The 12,883-nt window shown below is 25.1% G+C and overlaps 1 protein-coding gene and 1 long non-coding RNA gene across 2 annotated transcripts in view; one reads left to right on the forward strand and one right to left on the reverse strand.

Annotated features, from left to right (window-relative positions):
* LOC136969851 (uncharacterized) overlaps positions 1 to 7,501 on the reverse strand; it is a 119,133-nt gene extending 111,632 nt beyond the window's left edge. Inside the window, exon 1 of the long non-coding RNA XR_010879880.1 lies at positions 7,345 to 7,501. This is a non-coding gene — a long non-coding RNA (uncharacterized lncRNA). The remainder of the gene's footprint in view (positions 1 to 7,344) is intronic.
* Positions 7,502 to 10,940: 3,439 nt separating this feature from the next.
* The window catches only part of Elk (Eag-like K[+] channel), a 63,718-nt gene continuing 61,775 nt past the window's right edge, over positions 10,941 to 12,883 (forward strand). The window contains exon 1 of the mRNA XM_067264133.1: positions 10,941 to 11,119. The gene's annotated coding sequence lies outside the window, so the exon portion shown is untranslated. The remainder of the gene's footprint in view (positions 11,120 to 12,883) is intronic.

Raw genomic sequence — 12,883 nt, forward strand, 5'->3', positions numbered from 1 at the left:
TCTTACTTTCGATAATGTCTTGCTTGTGATAATTTATTACTCTTGTCTTAAAGATATTACTAACTCTTCTTCCTTCTCTACCACTTTCTATCTCTTTTTTAAAGAATGATAATAAATTCTAAATGCGAAAATACAATTATCTTTGTTTCTTTCCTTCATTTCTCTCTGGAGTATTAAATATATTTTTTAAAATAATTTTCTTAATTTTTGTATAAATATATACATATATTTTTTAGAATAAGTGAACACATATTTTAATTTATAAAATATATATATTTAACTAGTAACATACGTGCAGCCTCTTACAATCATTGATGCTGAGGATGAAGGATTGAAGTTATTTTAGGAATGGAAGAATTTTTTTATTCTTTTGCGTTTTTTATGTTTAATAAATTAGAAAATTTAAAAATTTGATCCATTTTAAATATTTACACACGTTTATATTAAACTGTGAATAAAATTGATATGTTATTGAAATGATAACACAATATCTTTTTTATAAATTGACTAATGAACATTTTCTAAAATAGAAAATAAAAATTGGAAGGGAATGAAGATGAAAATTTATGAATAAAGATAATTATTATTAATTATTTTAATTTTTGTAAACACTTTTAATTATAATACTTTGTTATGCAATGTAAACATCAAAGAATGCATTTGTCCTCATTTTAACCAATATTTAGATTATAAAAGACATTTTTGTTTAACATAAATAAAAATTTATTAATATTTTACTGAATAAACTAACTTAGAAGTTGAAAATTATTAAGGTTATTTGTTAAATCCAATATCTTATAACACCTAAGAATGGATAACTTGTTGTAGATATGATTTAGAGTTGGGTAACATTCCAAAGAATCAGCTTAAGAGGATTATAAGGAAAATTCTCATGGTTTAATAAACTACAAAAATTTTTAAGAGAATTTTAAGTAAAATTTAAAAGTATGGAGATAAATTTCAGAGCATTCAATATATATTTTGGATGCTCTGTTTGAAGTAGTCAACTCGAGCATGTGAACAATTGTATATTTCTCTACTTTAAATGATATAAAAGATGCTTCTTTTTCTTGTAAAAGAAAAGTTCTTGGAGCAGATCTTTTGTAGGAGAAGAAAGCGTAACGGTGAAACGATAAAAGAGCATCTAAATGTTCAAACTTTATTCTTTTCATTAGACTTTTGTTAACACTTTATCAATGTAGTCAATGACATGAAGAATGGTCATGGTGGTGAGCAGAGAATAATCTTTACACTTGTAACAAATTTATTTATGTTATTCTATTATTTGACATTTGTTTTCCTTGTTTTAATGTTTATACCCTAACAATATTGTTTATTGGAGCATACCTTACAGATATAATGGGGATTAAAAAGTGTATTTTACTACTTAATTTCTGTATGAAACTGAAGTTTTTAAAAATTAGAAAACAATTTTTATACCTTTATAATAAAGAGAAATTATGGGCAATATATGTACTTAATTCTTAAATATTTTCTGTAGTTTGAATAGTTTTATAGTTGTTTATTGTATTGATCTTAAGGATTCGATAGTCTCTGAAGAAATAGTTTCCATAGATCACAGTTGTTTTGATCGTTAACGATTCCATAATCTCACGAGAGTAAATAAATTCTAGCTGAAAACTCGGCTGGCAATCCAATTGCCTATAGCAAAAGGATTTATGCAAAATTCAAATTAAATTTGGCAGGCCATTTAATTATAATGGTTAATTTCTAATTAGCGATTCGTTCTGCGAAGCTATCAGTTTGAGAACAGCATTATATAGATCTTAATTCAAATAAAATCATGTGAGATCAAAAGATTTGTTTAAATTAATACTTAGAGGGGTATTTTTATACGTGAGATAAAAGTTTTTTTTAATAGATTTTCATTCTAAATATATTAAAATCTAGGAATTGTAACGCTGCATAAACATTATTAAGCGCTCATTAAATGCAGAAAGTTGAATTTTATTTTAATATTACGAAATTTTCTATTCAAATTTTTAAATATTTCTGAAAAATATGTTTTCAACAAGCTCACAAAAGTACAAAAATAGCATTTTTCTCTTGATTCGGCATTGTTCCAAATTGGTATTCCACTTACCAAATTGCTACGTTGCTATGGAAGTATTTCGATATCAGAACAATTTCTAACAATAAAAATCCAATATGATGATAAACTTAGAAAATTTAAAGTTGAAATTAATGAGAAATTGGGTTCATTAACGCTTACTTCATTTAATTAAGCTCATTGTTTTCGTTCGATCTTAGTGTAGCCTTCCTTGTACTCTACGTAATACGTAACGTTAGATAAACGAACATTGTAAACAAATAGAGTGAAGAGGATTAACGTATAAGATTACCTGTTTGATCCTGTACAATAGTGACATCATTTTGCTAGAAAGAAAGTCGGTAATAACCGCATTTGACAGGATACACACTATCTTGACAGAGGAGTTGGATACTGTCCACAGAAAAATCTTTCTTGTGGTGATTTTGGCAGGGGCATGAATACTACTAAAGAAGAAAATAAAAGGCATCAGGTCCACAAAGTGGCAATTTATCATCGTTGAATGCTCTAAAAACGTTTCACTGTACTTTTCTCACTACCAGTTACAGCTTGTTGTTATTCGCTACATTAAACACAGGCTCTATCTAGATTTAAGAATAGAAAAAAAATAGAAAAAATTGATGTGGTGTAGGCGTTCTATTGAAAATATTTGATGGATGCGTGCAGAAAATAATTACTAAAACTTAAAAATTCACTAAACAATTCGCATATTTTCCTTTTATTTGTTGAAACTTTTTAGGAGATAAGATAAATGAATCCTTCGTTAGGTTATAAAAAATTCAATACATCTGTACGAAGAAAGACAAGAGGAAAAGGATGAAGATGCGGAGGAGGAAGAGGAGGATTTTTTAAATAAAAAAGTAAAACTTAAAAGTAAATTTTTTAAATTAATAAGAGTTGTAATTATTCTATGATAATGTTAACATTATAATTTTATTAAAAATACATTAATTCGGGGTTTTAAAATTGAAAATATATTAATTAATACATATTCAAAATATGAATGTAAATATTTTTATTTTTCAACAATGAAAGGATATAAACCTAAAAAGGTTTGGTAAAAGTTGGATCCACTTAAGTTACCTACAAATATTATAGTCCCCTTGTTTAATTTTAAAGTAAGGATTCTCATCATTGCATGCTTGTCAACTTTCTACTGTGGACTTTTACTGTGGGATTTCTATTATGGTAAGGATACCATAGTTACAGTCTATGGTAAGGTCTAACTTTGGTAAGGATACCATAGTTGGTGTAGGATTCAAAGTCTATATTTTGGTGAACTATCATTTATAACTTATTATTTTTTATGTATTTTCAATATATTAAGACTGTATTAAGCGATATAAAAATTTAAGTTTTATTTTTATCAATATCTAGAGTTAGAAAAGAAGAAAATCTTTCAATAAAACGTACATTATCAACAGATTTATATAATACATATTTACTACAGATGCTTATAAACTAGGTCGAAACAAAGCACGAAGACTTTTGACAAGTAAAAATATTATCTTTAGATAACAAACTGCTGATATAAGTTGTAGTAAAAGTTGAGAAAAGAATTAAAGAAGACAAACGTTCAGGCAACCTGTCCAATGTTAGAAAGAACTTAGTTTCAAAATAGATATAGTATTATCAATAAAGATATTGCTTGGCTTCGGAACAGAACTTTCTTGTCTGCTATTGTCAGCTGATGTATGGTTCAATATGACTGTCCATCATATATCAAAACCTATTTCAACTTTTGAAACAGCTGATATACTTGTACACATTATATACTACTGTACGCTGCTTATAAACTTTAAATTTTTTTAGTTTAGAATTATAAAAATTATAAAAAAATAAAAATATTTCCTTCGTAGGTTAAAGGTTTCTAAATACAGCAACTTGTCACTATACACAGAACAGCAGGAACTTATTGATTTTTCTGATATTATCTATTATGATACGTTGTTTTTGATCGATAAATATTCAAAACTGAGCCAAAGTATAAACAAGGAAATTAAATTAATTTACTTTTAAACATGTTTTTTAAATTATACAATAAAATATTAATTAGAAAATATTTATTTCACCTGTTTTTTTTTTATTTACAATTTATGTGGAGTCAGCTGGAATAAGTGATTCAAAGGCATTATCTGTCTGAAAATCTGAGATGAAACAACTGAAAGCATCGATACAACTCTTTCTAAACGAGAGATTGGATCGTTCATCACTATTACTTGGAAAAAAAGATATATAAAAAAATAATAAATATAATAAAGTAATTGTACCTTAACCTTAGATAATAGTAGCTTTAATTTTATATTGCTTCCTTTAATATTGTGACCTATACAATTGATAAATTATCCATTTCCCCTTCTTCTAGATGAAATAAAATGATAAAATTTTAATTAAAAATATTCTATTGACAATATATATATTTCTTCCTCCTCTTCTACAGCTTCTCGGTCGTTTATTTTCAATTTAGATAGTAATTTTTTAAATAAATATATAACATTTATTAATTTATTGATGATGTAAACATTATCTTCATTACAGATTTGATTCAATTTAATTGTAGTTTAGTAAATTATTTAAACATATATTTAAATTTAATTTTGAAAAGTTTAATTTTCCAGCTTGAGAAAAAAATTTAAAAATTTTACAGTCAAACCTCCAATAACGGACATTTTCTCGGGAAATTTTAAACAAAATTACATACAAAATAACCTCTATATAACGGGAATTTTTATGTTTTTATCAATGGCCGTTGTTCGGAGGTTTTGTATTTTATACATTTTAAAATGCAAAAATCGACTAATAAACATCAAAATAACAAATTTAAAAATTCCAATTATATGAAATGCTCTCGATAATTATTAATTTTAATTAAATTATAATATAAATACATAAAACTTAATAAAATTTTAAATTAAATCCATAAATTATCAAGTAAAATAATGAACAATATCCTTTTCATATCATAATAATTAACCATTACGATACAAAGAATTATTATTATTATTATTTTTTTCATGTAAATTTCCAAAACTCGTTAATTGCAGCTCAGTCTTTGTACATATTTTCATGATTTATAAGCAGAAAATTCTGTAAAATTATTATTTTCAACATTATTATTAATATTATTACTCTGTAAGAGACATAAACAGGTTAGATTCTATACTAAAATTGAATGTTAAGGCATGATAATTATCTTTTATTCTTATCGAAAATCGTTGGATCGATATTTTCTCAGAAATAGTACAGTTATATATATATAGATAGATACTGTATATATAATTAGACAGTTTAAAGAGTTCATTGATCTGTTTATCATAAAAAAATTCTATAAATTATCATCAGAAATGTACAAACTTCTACGGGCGCATAACACGTGTTTTTGTACGCTTTTATGGGTATGTAACACGTGTTTTAAACGTTTATGTAGGCATAAAACGTGTTTTTATGCTTCTATAGACATATATTAGGTGCCTGCTAGGCACATATAACATGTTTTGTGTGTTTCTATGAGCACATAACACATTTTGTACGCTTCCACAGACATAAATAGACCTATGTGTTTTTGATTAAATAATTAAGAAAAATACATAACTATTTGCTTAATTTGTATATATATCGATAAAAATTAATAATGAAAGTTAACAATTTAACGTCATTAAGACTTATAACCTGTAGATATTAACGTAAATTACTTTATTTTTTAAAAACCATTAAATTGTCATTTATAATCATTAATTTTTATATTAAAAAAATGTATACATATATAAAAATTCATTAATGCATTTTATAAAATTATATACGTTCGTTTATTTAATGTATATTTTATTTTTATTCTTGGGGGGTGTTTAAGTGGCGCGTGCTAAGTTTAAAAATTAATGACGTTGTAACTCGTGCCCTCGTGCACGTTTTATAGGTCACATGGAGAAAACTCGATCCTGAAAATAGATATCATAAAATATATATTAACTTATTATATTTGAATAAATAATGTATACTGGATGCTGAATATTTTTGTTATAATTATATATATTTAGCCTTATATAATAAAATTATTTGGAAATTTTATTTACTCATTTTTGACTAAAAAACAACCTTGAAATATAAATATAAATACAGTCAAACCTCTAAACAACGGCCATTGATGAGAACATAAAAAAATGGCCGTTGTTCGGAGGTTCTACTGTATAAACTTTTCTACTTAAAAATTAGAATAATTTTTTTTTAAATTAGCATTAAAACATAATAAAATTAATATTAATTTAACATTTTATGTTTAATTATTATTAAAATATATACATTATTATTATTATTTGTATAGGTGAACCGAAAACTGCCGAGTAATTTAATTAATTAATTGTATATTTTTATAATAAATTCCGTGAAATTAAATTAATTTATCTCTGTTAAGTAATTTTTCTACTCTTCTCATTTTAATGTAAAACAAAGAACGTCGAGTGCACTAATAGCATATACAATTATTATAATTAACTTCTAAAATTGATATGATGCCTCCGTTATTTTATTATAATATATTTAAGCTCTTTCTTTACATAAGAAAATAAAATTTTAAAATATTTAAGAGATAAATCAAAATTATTTAATGGATTTTCTACTCTTTCACTTAGAAAATTCATATGTTACTACTAGAGTTTTTCAAACCAGATCCCGGGATCCCGGTTGTATTTTTAACCCGGGAAATTTCTTAAAAATTCACTTTTTTCTTATTTTGTGTTAAGGTTGAGGAAATTTTGCAAATAGAAAGCACAGTTAACTCATAAACTGTCAGAATATATTTGTATTTATTAATTTTAAACCTACTTATCAGTTTTTTTTAAATTTTTGCTCGTTATGGCACGTCACAAATGGTCAATAATCAATACGTAGCTTATTTGTGGTAGAACTCTGAAAATTCTCTACTTGTCAGAACCTGTAATAACTGGAATAATTGTGCTTATGATGTCTTAATTTTTAACCATGCCCAGTAGCTTCAAAAACTGCGTAACGCCAGATTGTGCAAATTAGGCAAGGATTCAAACGAGTACGAAGTGTGCAAGTAGTATGAATTTTTCTTCATAAACCTGATTATTAAAAACAAACGAACTGCCGAATTATTGGGCTATAAGCTTAATGTTTCTATTAAAGCAGCCGAGGTAGACAAATCAAGAATACTAGAGAGCAAAAGAAATACTACAATCTCGAAAACGAACTAGAAATCTTCCAGGCTACAGGTGAAAATCACATAACATCTGTCTTCTCTTGAATGCATTAAAAACGATTCCACCCACATCAATTGAATCGGAAAGGGCATTCTCGGTAGCAAGACTTTTCATTACTAAAATAAGAATTAAATTGAGTGATCGGAGTATTGACGATCTTTGCTTTTTAAAATCTTATAAAAATTTATAATAATACTTTGTATTATGTTTTATTTAAAAAACGAAAATTACCTTCTAAGTTAGAAGTTTGATCTAAGTTCATTTTTTAAACTCAATTCAAACGCATTTTGGTGTTGTTGTATGCAGTTTCCAGCAAACTTTAATAATTTTTTTCTATTTGTAAACATTTCTACGTAATTCAAAGGTAATTTTTAATATATATCTTACACAGCATTATTAGTATGATTTTGGAGGTTACAGAACGTGTTAAATTACTTTAAAAAATGAAAAATAATTATATCATTTGATTCTAAGATATTTTGTATATCTTAAATATAATTAATTCTATCCCAGGATTTCCCGGGATCCCGGGAAACAGTTCACTTTTATCCCGAAATTCCTGGACAAGAAAAACACCGGGAAATGAGAAATCCTAGTTACTACATTATCTTTTGCTCTATGTACGAATTATTTTAGTACTTTACATAAAAATAATGCTTATTTTTAAAGAAATTTAAAGGAAAAAAGTAAGAAAAGACTATGTTTTACAATAAATAATGCTGATTTAATTTGACTTTTCATCAAATCGATCAGAGTTTGTATAAACATAATGCTCTTGAGAAATCTTCAAATATTTTATGACAAGCACTTAAACCATTATTATAAATTTATCCATGCAAATTGTCGTAATATATAATATTTTACATTTAATCATATTCATTCCGTTAGATGCTTGAAATAACAATTAAACATTAAATAAATCATTTAGGAAAGATCTTTTGTAGTATATATATTATTTCAAGAGCTTGTTTCCATTATTACATATCACATACAAACACACTCAGAAGATTATTTATTTATCAATTACTTCTAAGTAAGAAAAAAATGGATATTTATGCCTTTTATTATATTTTAATTGAAGCAGATGAGATTTTTAACACGAATTTTTTTGAAATTCTTTTCTTTAAGAGGAGTTTAAAAAATATATTCTTTTAGAAGAAAATAATGTTTTGTATTAAACAAGGACGTGATTTAATCGTATAGAAAAATTGGAATTGAACTTAGAGTGTATTTTCGACTTGGCTTAGAACATTCTATTGACTAGTGGTTTGCAGTTCGATATTTCCATAACCATTAGTTACACGTCGATCGGTTTATTCTTTCTACAGCCTTGGATTTTTTAAACATGTTCTTTCTTAAGGTCGCTGAACTTAACATTTTATTTAATTCCATTAGATTAAACTAAATAAATAATATAATTCATAACATGCACTCATATTTGACCGCACACAATTGAAATTTGCGTATTTATATCTTAGCCTCAATACATAAGTATATATAATCTATTCATATACATAAAGCTCTACATATTATATGTTTAAATAACATATTAAATAACATATAAGTTTTTATTTAGAGAAAATATTCAAAAAATACATAAAAAATAATAAAAACACTTAAACTGCACTTGTGCCATATATACATAAATCTGTAGCATTCTATCATCTAAGTTAATAAATATAATACTTTATCGGTCTTGATCGCTATTTAAAACGTTAAATATTGAATATAATATAAGACTTTATGGATAAATGATTTATTACACATGCTAAAATCTAGATTATTCATCCATCTATCATCAATCATGAGAAAATATAACGATTATCTATTGTCACTCGAGCATATTATTAATAATAATATTAACCTTGAAATTGTAGTAAATTTTATTGGCATACGTATTTATTAATTTACTATATATTAAAATAAATCAACCACAAGCATTTCGTGTTAAGTTTTAATTAAATGGGTACATATATATGTTAATTAATCTCCGGTTAATTATTATCGAAACTGTGGTAATTGATCAAATTTGTGTAATTTTAATTAAAAATAATTACAAATTTTTAATTTCTTTAGAAAAATATATATATATTATTGTCTTAATTTTCTATAAAGTTTAGTTTGCAGGTTATTAAACTGATACCGTTTAATTTTCATTGTATAAGAATTAAATTTTATTAAATGATGTATATATATTAAAATCTCTTAAATTTAATTTAATATATCGTAATTTAGTTTGTAAATCGTTATCCATTCTCATGTTAATTATTATTGACTAGTAATGTTAAAGTAAATAATGCTTTATTCAAGGACAAGAACTACAGAAAGATGTCCACTAGAGAGAAACTAAATTTATTTCTGGAACAATGTATCGAACGGAGAAGTCATTAACTCATAAAGGCAAATGTACTTTGATATAGAGATATTTTTTCCCTGCTCATTTTTTTATTTGCAACAAGCAATGAACTATTAAACACGAACGTTTGAATGTGTCACTATTGTCTTTCAACCGAATAATCCATCCTCTTCTCGGAAAATAATAGAAGCAATTCTAGAAACTATAATTTCTTTTTTATTTAAAAAATAATTCTGAAATCTTTTATATGTGTATCTTTATAAAAAAAAATATATATATATATAAATACTTTATTGTCTTTCGTGGTTTTAAACTAAACTATTTTTTTTCTTCTAGTAGTTTAATTTGATCCGTGTAAAGAGAGGAAATTTAAATTGTTTCTCTTGCCTTTTATTACTGGAAAGAATATTCTTCAGTTGTTTGGAAAAATGCCAAAGAGCCCAATAGTTGAAAAAAGTTCATTGACTTTATACCTCCTTTTTTAAAATAAAAATATTAAAGATTTATATATATATATATACGTCCATAATTATCAAGATATTATCATTTTCTCTGCTAATAAAATCTTTTTTTTAATATAAAAAATTATCTGTATTATTTCTTTTATCGAAAATAATTTACATATTTTATTATGCAATAAAAATTCCATTTTCTTTTATCTTCAATTTTTTAAAATGCATTTTCAATTATTATTGTTATTATTATTTCATAATATCTGGTGATATTACCTTAAATTCCTCAGCGTAACATTAAACTTCATTCACATTTTTTCATTTATTTTTTTTCTTTAACCGAAAAAAATCCATTTAGTAAACGTTAAAAAAGTTTCTGTATATTCGTATTTTAAGATTCAATTTTTATTTTTAATCTAAAAATCTAATCCTTAACGACTTTATCAATGCAAAAGGATGTGGGTAGTAAGCTTCCCCGCAATACAACGCTGCCGTGCAGGAAAGCCACATTGACAGTTATCTCTAGTTTCCGATTTTCAAAAATCAAAGAAGGATAACATGATATCGATTTTTAAAGGGATTTATTACTAAAATAGGTTACAGTACACGTTAATTAAACAAGTAATAACTAAATTTTAATAAGATTTAGGGAATTAATACAATATCTAACTGGTATCAATTGAACTAAACGGAAATCAGAATCAACTGCTTTGCCTTTATCATCATTGTACGTTGTCTGGAAGTGTAGAGGTTGAACGTTGCTATGGTAACATTGCCATGCATCGCCAGGTTCCTGACGTCATTTGCGCAGGCGTTCTCTATACTCATCAGTGACTGGTGTGTCGATGGCATTGGACTTACCAGTCATACAATGGTCAGCCAAGAGATGTTGTGTTGAAGTGTGGAATTACAGATAAGAAAAGAAATTTTACTTTGTACAGCGGATATTGGTTGCAGTATAGTAAATAAAGTTTATATTACCATGAAGTTGACGCATTGTGAAGTGGAAGACAGATCAAGTTAGGTGAGTTCTACCTGTTCTTATTACCTTTGAGAAAAAATCCAGGAAGAGAATCAATCAAGTTAAAAATAATCAATTATATCAGAATTTTAAAGCATTCTTCTACTTTTAAATATTTATAATAATAATAATAATAATAACAACAACAATAATATTCTTATCTATTTCAACGATATTATAATTTTATTCTTATGTAGGTATTTAAATGATTTATTGTATAAATTTTAATATTTAATTTATGGATAATTTAATATTATATGTATGCAATTTAATATATTTTAAAAAATAATTTTATATTCTTTTCAGAGCAAAATAAATTTTTAACAGAAGCATACTTTTTTAAAAATTATTATTGGAAAAAATTGTCTAGATTTTCATTTTTTTTTTCCTGCTGTCTAGTTAAATTCTATTATTGTTGTGTATAGTTTATTGAAAGGTAAACAAAAATAAGTAAAGTGTTTTTATCGGTTTCAGAAGAAAGCCAGAAAAGACTAATGAATAGAATGTAAATGAAGCATGGATTTTTCTTCAGAAAATTTGAATTTGAAATTATCTACTCTCCCACTCAATATTTAATACAGAAATTTTCTTTCTTCTCCTTACAAAACTTATATAAGTCAAGCGCATAAATATAATTAAAATATTATAAAATTTGACCTTAAAATAATTATATTTCTACGTATTAAAATAAAATAATAATTCTAAAAAATTTTTGTTTTTTTTTTAATTTCTTGAAGGAAATTAAAATAAAGTTATTAATTCTGAATGATATTGTGGATAAAAGGCGATTTAATACGGAAAAATCCGAAAATCAATAGAATATTTATAGAAAGAGAGAAATTAATAACAGATAATTACTAGCGGTAATCAAATAATAGTATATGTGTTGAACATGAAATATTCTCATGATTTTGATTATAGGTGGTTCCTCCTACGCAATATCTTCGATCTTTCTTTAGATGTATTCGCTTAATTGGTTTTTCTCGCTTGTATGTGTTTGTTCTAATCATTTCCTTTGACAAAAATGAAGTGAGAGATTGAAAACAAGCAAAAATAGGTAAAATCAACACTCCCATTTTCGATACATTCGACTCCCCTAATTTTGGCAATTAAATTAAATAATCAATAGTTATTAAATATATATAATCTTTGGAAGTAACAATCTCAAAATTTTCATTATCATCAAAATCAAATATTTAAATGAAGGCAACGTCAATTAATGATGTTCATGGCGTAAAAAGAGGATCAAATTATCACATCGATTTTAAAAAGATCGATATTTTAATAGAAACTATCGAGAATAAAAGATTTAATCATTAATGTCAATAATCTTATGTCAATAATAGGTTTATTCATTGTATTCTTTAAACTTTCTCATGGGATATGAATGATATTAATAATATTTAATAATTGTTTATTTGGCAGAATTTTTTATATGTGTAAATACGAGTGTATTTTCGTTAATTTTTAAAGAATTAAATCGATAAAAGTCGCAGATGCTCGCTTGATATTACTTATCTTACCTTCTATAATTATCGCGATGATAGCAAAGAAGTCTGATAAGATAAGTAAGATAAAGTTGTAGGAAGTTGTTAATTGTATCGAACAATAACGAACTAATAAAATGTCAAGATAAATATAAGGTTTATTTTTATATTAAAATATTAAAAATTAATTTTTTAAATAAATAAATATTCAAATTTCTTGATTTAAAAAAATTTGCAGTTTTTTTTCTGCAATTTTGGCAAATATATTGATAAAAATTAT

The sequence above is a fragment of the Centruroides vittatus genome, unplaced genomic scaffold, assembly GCF_030686945.1.
Source record: "Centruroides vittatus isolate TY-2023 unplaced genomic scaffold, ASM3068694v2 contig_1824, whole genome shotgun sequence".
Lineage (NCBI taxonomy): Eukaryota > Metazoa > Arthropoda > Arachnida > Scorpiones > Buthidae > Centruroides > Centruroides vittatus.